The sequence below is a fragment of the Bos indicus x Bos taurus genome, chromosome 21 (genome assembly GCF_003369695.1).
Source record: "Bos indicus x Bos taurus breed Angus x Brahman F1 hybrid chromosome 21, Bos_hybrid_MaternalHap_v2.0, whole genome shotgun sequence".
Lineage (NCBI taxonomy): Eukaryota > Metazoa > Chordata > Mammalia > Artiodactyla > Bovidae > Bos > Bos indicus x Bos taurus.
The window spans coordinates 32,607,560-32,623,101 of record NC_040096.1 but is presented as its reverse complement, the minus strand read 5'-3'; the positions used below and the strand labels follow the sequence as shown (position 1 = coordinate 32,623,101).

At 43.5% G+C, this 15,542-nt stretch overlaps 1 protein-coding gene across 2 annotated transcripts in view; it reads right to left on the bottom strand.

Annotated features, from left to right (window-relative positions):
* Positions 1–15,458, bottom strand: part of HMG20A (high mobility group 20A) — a 76,986-nt gene extending 61,528 nt beyond the window's left edge. Inside the window, exon 1 of one of the 2 annotated variants that reach the window (XM_027520771.1) lies at positions 15,145–15,458. The gene's annotated coding sequence lies outside the window, so the exon portion shown is untranslated. The remainder of the gene's footprint in view (positions 1–15,144) is intronic. The other variant, XM_027520770.1, reaches the window with a different exon arrangement.
* Between the last annotated feature and the right edge of the window lie 84 nt (positions 15,459–15,542).

Sequence of the window (15,542 nt, the reverse complement as noted above, 5' to 3'; positions counted from 1 at the left end):
TAAAGAAAACAACTATGGTTTTATTTAATAGTGCCTGGCACATAAAAGGTACTCAAGCATTTCTTCAAATGAATACCTTCATATGTACCAACTTCTCCAAATCATTGCCCTTGGTTCCTTTCCACTATGATTTAACTGTTTTTCATCATATAGGGATAGTTTTAGAATCAAATTCTAATATTTCTGTCGAGTCTCTGTTCTCCTATCTTCTCCAGTAACTTCATTGTTGATTGCTATCAGACTCCCTATGATACTTTCCCCCTCTGAACTAAGCTGACCTTCACACTGAAACCAGGATGACCACGTACCACATCCTTGACCCTATCAAGAAAAAAATCTGAAGCTTCCTTTAAGTTCCTAAAATGCTGTTCTCCCTTGTCAACACCCTTCTAGTCTAACCATTCACCTCACTGCCTGCTTCATAAGAAACATGATAGCCAGAAACCTATCCATCCTCACCTGATCTGCACCTAGACACTTACATTTCCCTCTAGAATATGAGAATTATCACATCCTTATAATCCTAGTGGCTCAGAAAGTAAAGAACCTGACTGCAATGCAGGAGAACCAAGTTCAGTCCCTGGGTTGGGAAGACCCCCTGGAGAAGGGAATGGCTACCCACTCCAGTAGTCTTGCCTGGAGAATTCCATGGACAGAGGGGTTGCAAAGAGTTGGACACAACTGAGCAACTTTCACTACTACTTCTTTGTTCTAGTCCCATCCCAAAATCCAGAATCTTCAAGTTTAGGTATATCCCTCTCTTTAAAGGTATAATTCACATCCCATAAAATTCACCCCTTCAGTATACAGTTCAGTGGTTTAGTATTGGGTTTGCCAAAAAAGCTCATTCTGGTTTTTCTGTATCATCTTACTGGAAAATCTGAACCAACTTTCAGGCTGGCCCAATATATTTGTATACAAGGTATTTTCGTATCATGGTTATGTTGTGCAACCATCACAGAACATTTTCATCATTCCCTCAAAGAAACTCCATACACATTAGCAGTCATTCTCCATCCGCAGTTCCTGGCACACTAATATATTAACTTTCTGTCTCTATGGTTTTGCCTGTTTTAGACATTGCATATAAATGGAATCATATGTGGCTTTTTGTGTCTAGCTTCTTTCCCTATAGTGTAATATTTTAAAGATTCATCCATTTTATAGCATGTACCAATGCTCCATTCCTTTTCATTGATGAATAATAGTCCACTGTATGACTACATTGCATTTTGCTTATTTATTCATCAATTGATAAACATTTGGTTTTGTTTCTATTTTTTGGCTCTTACAAATAAATGCTGCTAGGAACATCTGGGGGAAAGATGTGAACCCATTTCTAATTCTCTTGGGTATATAACTAGGAGTGGAATTGCAAGGTAAGCATCTCTTGATATCTAAATCTATTCTGTTTCTGAGTTCAGACAGCCTGGGATATCTCTCAAAATGCAAGCTACTCTACAATGAGTCCACACCCCACCTTCACTGAAACACCTTCAGTCTTCAAAATCTGTACATATTAATTACAACTTAGTTCTTTCCAATTAAATTGAGGATAGGTTCTTTCCAATTAAATTGAGTTCTCATAGGTCTCATCATATAGCTATAAGATTATTGATGTATATATAAACATATATATAATATATATTAATATATATATATTAAACAATGGGTATAAGTACTGGACAAAAGTTATTGATCAGTTTCATCTACCCCAATTGCCAATTCAACTCCACAAATATTTACTGAATACTTATGATGTGCATGGCCAGGTAGGACAGTAGACACAGACAGTAATATCGTATAGCCTGCAAACTTTTATAACCATTCATGAACTCTACATATGACAATGTTAGGTGGTTAGAATAGGAAACAGGAGTCCAGAATGGTGGTGGCTAAAAGACAAGGAAGGGAAAAGCCTGCGAAAATAGAACAAAGGAAGGTCCGAGGACCAGAGTGAGGACCTCAGGTAGAACAAACAACATTCCTGGCCAGCCCAATTTACATAGGGCAGGCCCAGGGGGAGAGAAAACATATAAAAAGAGGAGCCAAAGGGCCAGGGGTCTCTCCACTGCCCGCCCCCTGACACCCCCACAGGCGTGCACTTTCTCTCTCACTCTCCCCCGCACGCTGGGGCGCTCTTCTCTTCCCATTTTTGGGTCGACATGCCCTCACGCCTAGAGGATGGATTTTCCTGTTATTATCTAAATAAAATAGAGCTGTAACACGGAGTTGTAACACTGATTTGTCTAAGAGCTATAACACGGTCTGGTCTGCCCAAGACCCGAGAGCTGTGACATGCTGAGGGCTTTAATGTCCGTCACTCCAAATCTTTGTTGCAACTAGACAGAACCGAGGAGTATACACTCGCCTGACACCTATGGTGCTGTGACTCGGATTTAACCCGGCTGTAACAACCTCAGAACCGCAAGGAAGAGGCCAAGCACAGCAGGAGCCCAGCGGAACAAGAAAACCCAGCGCAAGGAAAGTGACAAGAGGCCCATACTGCTGGAAACCAGGACAGTAAAAAACGAACTCAGCAGAAAGCTCACGAGGCTCAGTCTCAGATTCCAGAAGACCTCTGGTTAAGGCAGGAGATCCTTGCTCCTATGGCTGGAGGGACATATGCCTAATGAAATCTTAATTCTTTTACAATTTCTCGTTTCTTGTTTCCTCGAACCACAACCCCCCCCCCAACCCCCCCCCCCCCCCCCCCCCCCCCCGCAAACAGGTGGGCGGAAGTGGGCACAATCCCGGGACTCTGGAGGGGCTACTCCTTAGCATGTTCCAAAGGCACTATCTGCTGAGCCCCAGTAGCTGTTACCCAAGCCAGTGGGGTTCTTCTGTCCTTACTCTTCTTTGTACCAAGGATTAGGCCAATGAAAACTGTGAGCACCAGTCAGATATTTAGCAAATTTTCCGGCAGGCTATGAAGGGGATTCATTGGCACGTTTTTCCCATTGCTTTTTCCTCCTGTCCTTCAGCTCTCTCTCCTGGGACTTGAGCCGGACCAAAACCCAGGATGCCTGGCTTCAGGACTTTCTAATGAAGCTCGGGCTCTGATGTCTCATTGCAGAAATTCAGTGAGAGACAAAGCTATAGGTAAGAGGTAGATTTGTTAGGATTCAGAGAGAAGCGCCCACTCTACAGGGTATGGGCCATGGAATGTGGCCTGGCTAGGTTTTGCGAGCGGGGTGAATTCATATGCTAATGAGTGGGAGGATCTTACCAGCCATTGGGGAACCACCCACTCCTCTGTCTTCTGACAGTGCCTTAGAGCTGTCCTGCCACCTCTGGGTGTGTCTTTTGGCTACAGATTGGGGATTAAGGTTTACTTGAATTTGACTTGTCATCTTGGACCCGATTGATTTTAATCGGTTTACGTTATGCCCTTGTGCTGTCATTCTTTCAAAGGTTGTGCTCTGCACCCTTCCCTCCTGTTTCACGCTCTTTTCCTCAGCCCCATTCGGGCCCACAGTGTCACCTCTACAATCCTATGGAGGGACAACCAGAAAACAGCTGGCCCTGGGGAGGGAAATACTGTATAATATCCAATCCCTCTGCCCTTCATCTTCCATGTTTCCTACAACATGTTCAACATCGACATCTCTCAGTGAACCCGCTAGGGCGGGCGACAGGCACACAGTGCCTGCTAGAAGTCCATCAGTTGGCATCCCTTCAAAGGCAATTGGGCTTCCAGGGATAACGTGTGCCACTTTGGGAGTTAGCCCTGGGCCGTTTGGGCCCAAACCCTTACCAACCTTCTCCTAAAGTTACAAATATACCCCTGGATCAAATCTTCACTCCACTTTTATGGAACACTTGGTCTGTTGCCTCTAAACAAATTTGTTCTTAAGCCAATTACCAACTCCTACAATCAGGACCCTGCCCCCTTGTAGGCAACATTGCTCCACCCAGCCTACTATTAAAATACCTTAATGTCCCTAACAGGGCCAGATAACCCACTCCTTTGTCACTCTTTCTGTTATTAACTAAAGTGGGTCTATGACAACGAAATGTTTACCACTGGAGACACCCTAACCTGCTCTTATGGAGGACTAGGGAAAGAAATCAGTGATTTACAATCCCTTAGAGTAAGAAGATAAGGCTTATGACTGTTACACTGTTTCCCAGTCTCAGGGCACAGGCTTGGATTGCTTTACATCATGATATCTATTTCCATCCACGGTGGACAAACCAGCAATGAGTTAAGATTACAACCCCTTAATCCCAACCAGCACTGGTCACGCTGGAGATCTTGGGGATGCCCAACTCCAGTCCAGGGGTCCCAGGAGGTCAACCTGCCTTGACCTGCCTAGGGATCTGGTCCTTGAAAGGTTGTCACGCCTCAACCTGCTTGGGGATCCACCAGTTCAGGGGTCCCAGGAGGTCGTCACGTCTCGACCTGTCCAGGGACCCAATTCTCGGGAGGCTGTCACACCTTGACCGGCCCGGGGATTCGATCTCTTGGAGGCTGTCATGCCTTAGCCTGCCTCGGGATCTGCACCCTGACCCGGGGACGCCTGGCTCTCAGGTTGCAACAGTACTGGGTAGGATAAGCTTCAGAAAGACTCACCCCTAAGAAAGTCCACCCATGGAAACAGAAGGAAGCCTATTACTTGTGGGACTGTGCCCAGTCTCAGCAATAACTCAGGAGCCCAATGAGAACCCCATTGCCTTTCTGGAAAAGCTAAAAGAGGCCCTCCAAAAGTTTACCAATCTGGACTTAGACTCTTACTAGGGACAAGTGATTTTAAAGGACAAATTCCTGTCCCAATGTGCACCGGATATCAGAATTAAGTTACAACAGCTACAGCAGCAGTACCCTGCTTCCTCTTTAGATGAGATGGTCCAGACAGCCACCAACACCTTTTATAACAGAGAACAGGAGAAGAAGGCCAAGGCCCAAGAGAGGGAGAGAAGGAAAGAGACAAGGCATGCCCAGATGCTGGCCACCCTCCAGAGAAGCCCTATGGCAAACCCCGAGTCCTTGAAGGACAAGGCACTAGGCAAATGCCTAATCTGTAGACAGGCGGGTCATTGGACCAAAGAGTGTCCAAACTGTGACAAGTCTCCTAAAATGGCTTGCTACAAATGCCATCAACTGGGACATAGGGCGGCACTCTGCCCTTGGGACCCAAGAGCCTCAAGGTCAAGCGCCAAGCCTACCCTTATGATGGTTCAACAGGACTGAAGTGGCCCACTCCAGCCATCCCACCTGCCACAGATAACCATCACGGGGCTGGAGCCAAGGGTGCAACTGGATGTGGCAGATAGGTCTGAGAATTTCTTGGTTGACACAGGGCCTACCTACTCTGTCTTGATCTCCTATTCCGGAGCCTTCTCCTCCCAAACCTGTACCATTTTGCATGCTACAGGAAAAACAACTACTAAAAGATTCACCCGAGCACTTCTTTGTTGCTGGGATGGACAAATATTTTCCCACCAGTTTCTGGTGGTCCCTGAGTGTCCTACTCCCTTAATGGGAAGAGATACACTCACTAAACTGGGGACCATCCTTGTGATGGTCCTAGGTCCTAAGCTTTTCAACCCCTAGAGTTCTACAGCTCCTGGTTACTACTGAAGAACCCATTACACCTTCTCCAATAGAGAGGGACCAAAAACTATGGGAAGACAAAATTAACCCCCAGGTGTGGGACCAGGGAACTCCTGGACAAGCCCACCAAGTTGAACTGGTCATCATTGTCCTCTGAGATCCCACTCGGTTTCCTAACCAGAAACAATATCCCCTCAGGAGAGAGGCTCAGGAGGGACTACAGCCTTTAATAAATAAATTCTTTGTTTGTGGGCTATTGGTCCCCACCAGTTTGCCATGTAACACCCCAATCCTCTCAGTAAAGAAAAAGGACAGAACCTGGTGAATGGTTCAAGATCTCAGGATCATAAATGAAGCTGTAGTCCCCCTCCATCCCACAGTATCCAATCCCTATGTAATCTTGGGAGAAATCCCACCCAGTGCCAAGTGGTTTACAGTCTTGGATCGCAAAGATGCATTTTTTTTGCATACCACTGGCTAAAGAATCCCAGTATCTTTTTGTCTTTGAGTGGAAGGCCCCAGGAGAAAAACACCAACAGATGACTTGGACAGTACTACCTCAGAGGTTCAGAGATAGCCCCCACCTGTTTAGACAGGCCCTTAGCCAGGATCTCCTAGATCTGGACCTAGGACCTAATGGGAAAATATTACAATACGTGGATGACCTACAAATCTTCTCTCCAGATGAGAAAAATGCCCAACAACATGCAATTCAGGTTCTAAACTTTTTGGCAGAAAGGGAATATAAAGTCTCCCATGTTAAGGCACAGATGGTCAAAACAAAGGTCACTTACCTGGGAGTTCAGATTACACATGGGTCCAGGAGGCTATCTTCTGATTGGGTACAAGGAATCGAAAACACGACTCGAAAACAATTGTGAGCTTTCCTGGGGCTAACTGGGTATTGTAGAATCTGAATACCCAACTATGGTCCAATTGCCCAGCCCTTAATATGAAAGCTTAAAGGGATGATAAGATTCAATCAAACTGATGTGGGGAACTCCTCAAAAGAAGGCAGAGGCTACACTAAAATAAGCCTTAACTCAGGCACCTGCCTTGAGGTTGCCAGACCCAGAAAAAGCATTCCAACTTTATGTCCATGAAAGAGATGGAACAGCCTTGGGAGTATTAACTCAAAGGTTGGGATCTGAGCCCCAGCCTGTAGCTTACTTATCCAAGAGGCTTGATCCAACCACACGAGGCTGGCCCCCCTGCCTTTGAAATCTTGCAGCTATTGCAATCATGATAGAAGATGCTTTAAAACTCTCCTTTGGGGGCAAACTATTTTTACCAGCCACCAAGTAAAACAACTCCTAAATGGGAAAGGCCATATATGGATGTCTGATCAAAGAATCCTCAGATATCAAGTAATGCTGATGGAAAATCCAGGCCTCACTATATCCCCTTGCGAGGTTCTTAACCCAGCCACCCTCCTGCCTACCCCCGAGGGCTCTCTCCCCTTTCACTCTTGTCTAGAAACCTTGGACCACTGGACAAAAGCCCGAGCAGGACTGTCAGAAGATCTTCTGACCAATCCTGAGGAAATCTGATACACTGATGGAAGCAGCTTTGTCTTGGATGGAAAAAAGAGCCAGATATGCAGTAGTCTCCAATTTTGAGATCATAGAGGCTAAACCTCTGCCACCAGGTACTTCAGCCCAATTAGCTGAGCTCATAGCCCTGACTTGAGCTTTAGAGCTGGGAAAAGGAAGAAGAGTAGCCATTTACACTGACTCCCAAGTATGCCTTTCTGGTGCTACATGCACATGCTGCTATCTGGAAAGAAAGGGGCCACTTGACCACCCGAGGGTCCCCAATCAAATATGGTGATCAAATTCTTAGACTCTTGGAGGCAGTCCATCTGCCTACTGAGGTTTCAGTCTCCCACTGTAAAAGACACCAAAAAGGGAGCACGGAAGTGGCACAAGGGAACCAAGCAGCTGATCAGGCAGCTAAGAGAGCAGCAGTACAGAACAATGACCTAATAGGGGTTGCCACCTTAGTTCCACAGATAATTTGCCAGAAACTCCTTCATATACTGAAGGTAAGACTCTTAAAGCTAAGAGTGAGGGCTTTCAAGAAGATCATGTGGGGTGGTTCCAAAAGAAGGGACTCCTTTTTATGCCTGGAAACCTCCAATGGAAGTTGGTTAACTCCTTACATGCCACCACTCATGTAGGAGAAAAGGCCCTCCAAAGATGACTAGAAAGGTCCTTCAGAGGAACAGGCTTCCAAACAACTATAAGACAAGTGGTCTCCTCTTGTCCCACTTGCCAAGTAAACAACTCCCAAGGAGCTCGAAGACCCCAGCTGGCCCAGCCCGTCCATCAACGTGGGGCCTACCCAGGAGAGGACTGGCAGATGGACTTCACCCAGATGCTAGTTTCTCAAGGGTATAAATACCCATTAGTCATGATAAATACATTCACAGGATGGACTGAAGGCTTTCCTACCCGGACTGAGAAGGCTGAGGAGGTGGTAAAAAGAACTGCTCCATGAAATCATTCCAAGATTTGGTCTGCCCAGGTCATTACAAAGTGACAATGGGACATCATTTACTTCTAAGGTCACCCAAGGGGTCTCGAAAGCACTGGGCATTACTTATTATTTCCATTGTGCCTGGAGGCCTCAGTCTTCAGGAAAAGTAGAAAGAGCCAACCAATTCTTAAAATCAGTGATAAAAAAGATAACCCAGGAGACCTCCCTGGGATGGAAAGAGGCTTTACCAATAGCTCTCCTCCGCACCCACACTGCCCCTAAGGAACAGGTTGGTCTTAGTCCTTATGAGATGCTATATGGGAGACCTTTTGTTTATCTCAATGACCTCTTCCTAGATCCAGAGGTTCAGACCCTCCAGTCTTACATCATGGCCATTGGGCAATTCCAACAGGATATACACTTGTGGGGTATGAACAGGACCCAAAAGATTCTAAGGAGTCACCACTATATGCTCCAGGGACTCAAGTCCTAATTAAAGTCTGGAAAGATGGGTCCCCAAAGGCTCAACTTCAGCCCACATGGAAGGGCCCCTACTCTGTAATACTTTCTACCCCCACAGCAGTCAAGGTACCAGGACAAGACTCCTGGATTCACTACTCATGAGTTAAGCTGTGGAAGAAAACAGAAGAGGACACTTGATACACCTGTGAGCCCCTGGGAGATCTCAGATACCTATTCAGGACTATCAATGAGTGCCATTCTAATGAGCACCCCCAAAATCTGGTTTCTGGGGATAAGATTTCTCAGGAGAGCTCTAAAGAGCCAACAAAGCTTGACAAAGATTGTACTCCAAAACAGACAGGAGATAGATCTTCTGATTCCAGAACAAGGAGGGACTTAAGCCATCCTGGCGATGTGAATTTGGAATTGGCTAATGCCCCACTAGTCCTTGTTATGCCATATTGATGCTGCTTATGATTGTTCCATGTAGTGTCAATTGTCTAATCTGTTTTGTCCCTACCCAGGTCAACAAGCTACAACATGCAGTGCCAGTTCAACAAAGACATAAAACTACAGCTGACCACGGAAAATATCACTCACCCTTAGATGGACATCGCTATAAGGACTCTGAGGCCTGAGACTAGCAAGAGGGGGAGGCCCAATACCCCTTGCCATCCCAGTTCAGCAGGAAGTAGCCAGAAAGACCTCGACACCCCTATTCCCAAAGAATTGGGCCTCCCATCTCTTAAGGGGGGAATGTTAGGTAGGTAGAATAGGAAACAGGAGTCCAGAATGGTGGTGGCTAAAAGACAAGGAAGGGAAAAGCCCGCAAAAATAGAACAAAGGAATGTCTGAGGACCAGAGTGAGGACCTCAGGTAGAACAAACAACACTTCTGGCCAGCCCAATTTACATAGGGCAGGCCCAGGGGGAGGAAAAACGTATAAAAAGAGGAGCCAAAGGGCTGGGGGTCTCTCTCTCTCCCGCTTGCGCACTTTCTCGCTCTCTCTCCCACGCGCTGGGACGCGCTTCTCTTTGCGTCTTTGTGTTGACATGCCCTCATGCCTTGAGGATGGATTTTCCTGTTATTATCTAAATAAAATAGAGCTGTAACACGGAGCTGTAACACTGATTTGTCTAAGAGCTATAACACGGTCTGGTCTGCCCAAGACCCGAGAGCTGTGACATGCCGAGGGCTTTAATGTCCGTCACTCCAAATCTTTGTTGCAACGAGACAGAAGCGAGGAGTATACACTCGCCTGACAACAATAACAACAGAAATACACAACAACAATATCAGTCATACTGGATTTTAAATGCCGCAAGAAAAGTACAAAATGCTCTGAAGGGTCAACAGACACAGCACATATAGTTGGGAAAACAGAAGTACTAGAGGACAGACATCAGAAAATAATTTTTGAAGCTGAAGGTGGTACTTGAGAAAGGGCCAAAGAAAGTGGCATTCTGATAGATAGATAAGGATTTTCCTAGGAAAAGACAAAGGTTTCACACAATGAATAGTATGAACCAAGATAGAAAAGGTTGGGTACAAGATACATCCACCTCCCCCGCCTCCCCCGCCCCAGAGACCAATTTAGTTGGGAATGTGTAGATGGGTAACAAGAGAAGACTCCTGAATGTTAGGCTTAATATTTAAATAGGTTTAGAAGACTGATTCAAAAAGTCTTCCTTTAACAATTCAAATTAGTGATTCTTTAACCTTTTCTAGAAACTCTTCTGTTTATTATCTAAAATAATCACGGAAATTAGTGATTTCTTCTGCAAAGAACAAAAAGTAAAATCTTGACAGCTAAGTGGGCATGCTTAGATTACTCAGATTGGGAAAGGCTGAATTTGAATAATCCTAGCACTGCATCCCCATACTTCTGGGAATAAGGCTTACAACAGTCATGCAGGCATATCCCAATAGCTAGAATGAAGCAAACCGGGGGGTAAAATAATAGCATTCATTAAGCTCCTAATGGGCTTCCCATGTCTGGTGGCTCAGACATAAAGACTCTGCAATGCAGGAGACCTGGGTTCAATCCCTGGGTCAGGAAGATTCTCTGGAGAAGGGAATGGCTACCCACTCCAGTATTTTTGCCTGGAGAATTCCATGGACAGAGAAGCCTGGTGGGCTACAGTCCATGGGGTGACAAAGAGTTAGACGCGGCTGAGCGACAAACACTTTCACTGTTTTTTAAGCTCCTAACAACAGGCATTCTGCCAGGTGATTTACATAAAATAACCCCATTTAGGTTTCTGACAAGTGAGGCTCAGAGAGCTTAAATAAATTGTTCAAGGTTACCAAGCTAGTAAGAAGCTCAGCTAGTAAAATGTAGACATCACTTTTGAACCCAGGCCTATCTGATCCCCTATTTTCCCCACTGTTCACTTTTGTTTGTACCACACAAAGGAGGTTAGAATGGTAGGGTTGTGATGCATGCATCGATGAAAAGGGTTGAATATTTAACACAGGGACTTTTACTGGTCTGGAGAAAAATTCAACTGAAATATTAAAGACTGGGTTTAGAATGCTTAGAGATCAAGACCGAAAGAGATCAAGTTTAGGGCTGTTTCTTGATTCAGTTTGAACAATGATCACACTACAGAGCTTATTTAGGAATATCAAGGGAGCAAAATTCCAGTTTTGATTTGGAGTATACCTGCCTCTTGAGAAACCTGTATGCAGGTCAGGAAGCAACAGATGTAAGTGGACATGGAACAACAGACTGGTTCCAAATAAGAAAAAGAGTACGTCAAGGCTGTATATTGTCACCCTGCTTATTTAACTTCTATGCAGAGTACATCATGAGAAACGTTGGGCTGGAGGAAGCACAAGCAGGAATCAAGATTGCCAGGAGAAATATCAATAACCTCAGATATGCAGATGACACCACCCTTTGGAAGAAAGTGAAGAAGAACTAAAAAGCCTCTTGATGAAAGTGAAAGTGGAGAGTGAAAAAGTTGGCTTAAAGCTCAACATTCAGAAAACGAAGATCATGGCATCCAGTCCCATCACTTCATGGGAAATAGATGGGGAAACAGTGGAAACAGTGTCAGACTTTATTTTTCTGGGCTCCAAAATCACTGCAGATGGTGACTGCAGCCATGAAATTAAAAGAGGCTTACTCCTTGGAAGGAAAGTTATGACTAATCTAGACAGCATATTAAAAAGCAGAGACATTACTTTGCCAACAAAGGTCTGTCTAGTCAAGGCTATGGTTTTTCCAGTGGTCATATATGGATGTGAGAGTTGGACTGTGAAGAAAGCTGAGTTCTGAAGAATTGATGCTTTTGAACTGTGGTGTTGGAGAAGACTCTTGAGGAGTCCCTTGCACTGCAAGGAGATCCAACCTGTCCATCTTAAAGGAGATCAGTCCTGGGTGTTCATTGGAAGGACTGATGCTGAAGCTGAAACTCCAATCCTTTGGCCACCTGATGTGAAGAGCTGACTCATTGGAAAAGACCCTGATGCTGGAAAAGTGAAGGCAGGAGGAGAAGGGGACGACAGAGGATAAGATGGTTGGATGGCATCATCGACTCAATGGACATGCGTTTGGGTGGACTCCGGGAGTTGGTGATGGATAGGGAGGCCTGGCATGCTGCGGTTCATGGGGTCACAAAGAGTCAGACATGACTGAACTGAACTGATACTCCAAGAGAATATGGATATTTGTGTGTATTCACTGATGTATTTCAAGATCCTAAAACAGAGACTATTACATAGTAAGCACTCAATAAACTTTTCTTGAAATAATGAAAGGTCATGAAAGGGGTATTCTCATTTGAATACTCTTGATGGCCCTGAGATGACAGCAGAACAGCAGGTTTAAGGACCATTCATGTTATTAGCATATTCCTTTTCAACTCAATGGCAAAAACAAGGAACTATCAAAACAACAAATATACCAAAAAGCAATAGTTGTAAAACAAGAGCATGATTTTACAAAGAAAGGTAGACAAAAGAATGAAAAGATCCTTTTGCATTAGAGATAGCATCTAGCTCTTCCTGGATAATTAAACTTCAGTGAGACAGAATCCAGAATTTTGACCTACTGTTTTATTTCAAACTGCTATGAGCAGTATATCTAATGACTGCTTTTTGAAAAAGAAAATGGTTATCTAATCTAAATATTATGAAAAAATGGACAATCTCTTTTTTCTTGATGGCAAGTAATGGAATGAAATTCATTTACTTAAAGAAGCCACAGAATACACCTACAAAAGTCTTTATTTTTCTAATTTTGATAATGTTTCTATTAGAACATGCAAAGAAAACTGCAACAAAGAACTGTAAGGAAAAAAAAAAAGCCTTTGGAAGACAGCAAACTACTCTACAAAAACACTTTTAAAGAGAATAAAAGCAGGTTCCATGAACTTCCCTCTATTTTCCACAAGGTTTTCTAATATTTCTTCTTTGATGGAACCAATGAATAACTGCCACTTATCACAAAACATCTTCTTTCAGATATGTGCTTTATAAATTGCTTTCTTCTGAACAGACAATTCTTTAAGTTGCTCAAGTCTCTCAGCTGCAACAATTTTTCTTATTTCTATTATACTGCATTTCTTCCATGGAATGGTATAAAGACCAACTTTAAAAACTCCTTTGCTTTCCAAAGATAGTTTCCTAAAGGCACTACTACTGTATTTCAATCAATATTTTAACTTACTTTTTCTCTATTTCATCTAATTCCACAAGTTTTACTCACTTCAATAGTTCTTAATGCTGTAGTTTAATAGTTTGTCAGGAGTCTCATATAATATTTTCTTCTATAGTACACTAACAGAAGATAATGAACATGTTTTTCTAATCAATTAATTAATACTTGCTTGAGGCAGTCTACATGTTCCTAACGTTTTATTAATAGTAACACAGACATAAATAGGTCCTGTCTTTTCAGCTTTTGCAGAAACTCTGTAGTCCTTGAAAAGGTAATTCACTGATTTTTGGGTCTTAGCTTTTTTGTCTTTATGTCTATAAAAGGTCAAAACATATCTTTTTCCTTATTGTGACATTTAAGTTTTACAGTTGTTTGAACATTTTAGTGTAAATCAGATTTTCTAATAAACTCTAAACAAAAAGCTTTTGAAAAGAACTAGAATCAAAACAATTGCAAATTCTGAGGGTAGATTAGGTGAGAACCCTAAAGGAAAAAAAATACAAAAGCTTTATTCTTTTAAATATTCTTGAAAGACATTACAGTTCACTTGATAGATATTCTAAAATTACTAATGCTGTTGAGATTTTATAATCACCAAATAGATTGATCCTTTCAGTACCCTCACCACCCACTAAGTATTGTGGTACTTGAAAACAAGCCAAGAAATCAAACTGGTAAGTGTTTATTACTTAACAGGTAGTTTCTTACAAAACACCGAGAATATAGGAAAATAGAACATTTTGGTACATATTTTTTGTCCTTTATGAGCCAAATTTCCCCCCTACTTAAAATCTGAGCTGAATTTCAGGATCCGTGCACCATGCCTTAAAACCACAAAGTGTAGACACCATTTTTATATCGATGCTGGGTGCGTGTGCATGCATATGCATGCTAAATCGCTCAGGTGTGTTAGACTCTCTGCGACCCCATGGACCCTGGCCTGCCCAGACTTCTCTGTTCATGGGATTTCCCAGGCAAGAATACTGGAGTGGTTTGCCATTTCCTACTCCAGGGGATCTTCCTGACTCAGGGATGGGACCCACGTCTCTTACAGGTTCTGTCCTCTGCCTGAAAACAACTTCCTCAGCTTTAAAAATTCTTATATGTAACTTACATGAAACATCTGTGAAAGTCGCACTGTAGTACATTTCCCCCCTTTGTAATTTAATTAAATCGATTTTTAAAGCTGAGGAAGTTGTTTTCAGGCACAGGGCAGAACCTGCACCCTAAAAGCAACAGGTCTAAGGATTTAAGACACCAATCACATCAGTTAGGGTAACATCTGTTAATTGGGTATATTTTCACTCTTGTGAAAATGCTTCATAGTTTACGTAAAATATCGAGTCCTGTAATAAACAACCTCTTTAAGAAGAGCTATAGAGTTTCTGTGGCACGTCAAGGCAAAGAATACCGCTATACCATACTCTTAAGTCAAGGTTGGACTTGAGTTGGGGAGCAGGGTGGGCAATTCATGAGTCACACCGGAAAGCATGTCATCTTGCTCAGTCAGATGGGTAGAAAATTTTAACAAGACGTTTCGAATTCTTTGAAAAATGCATTAAGAAAATTCTATTGGGGAAAAAATTTTCACCTTACACATGGAATCAAAACTCACATAAATTCTGACTGGAGTCTGGTGATCAGCACAACTGGAATAACCTAATTTTTTCACATAAGACACAATCCCAAAGCTTTAAGATACTGTCTATGCATATGGCACCAAGCATCACCTTTTCAAGCTCTCGCCGGCACGGGAAATGGGTTGGACACCCCAACCTATCACCCTACCCCCACAGGAAGTGAGTTATGTTCCCCCCCTCCCCCAGGAGGGCCTTCCTCCCCTCCCCCAACCGGAAGTGAGGCGCCCCCATTCAGTCGGCCTCAAACTGAGGCAAACCAGTAATAGCAAAAGAGGGGTGATCTTCAAGGGGTAAAGGGTACCTCCACTGTGGCCACCCGCAAGCTCGCCTTGCTTACTGACCTGCTGACGATAGGGGTAGACAGGGGCCCGAGGCCTAAAGAAAGTCCCTGGCACACAGGACAATTCCCTGAGCCCCTCTCAACCGCCTTCACTCTTCTCACTCCGTCGTCTCACAGCTTGACAAAAATTCCTCCGCAGTACTTTATATTAATGTCTTTTCTTTCCCTTTACCTAATTTCTCAACTGCCTTCCATAGGTAACTTCTTTAATCGTTGCATTTAAAATTTTTCCAGTGAGGAGAAAAATGAAATATTATTCCCCATACCTTCAGAAAAATGAAGGGATTATTTTGTTCAAAGGCGGCGAAGGACTACGTGATTACGTAAGGTGAGACTTATTTTCGCGGAGGTTTCTGGGAGTTGTAGTTTTTAAAATTAAGGCCTGCAGAAATATTGGGC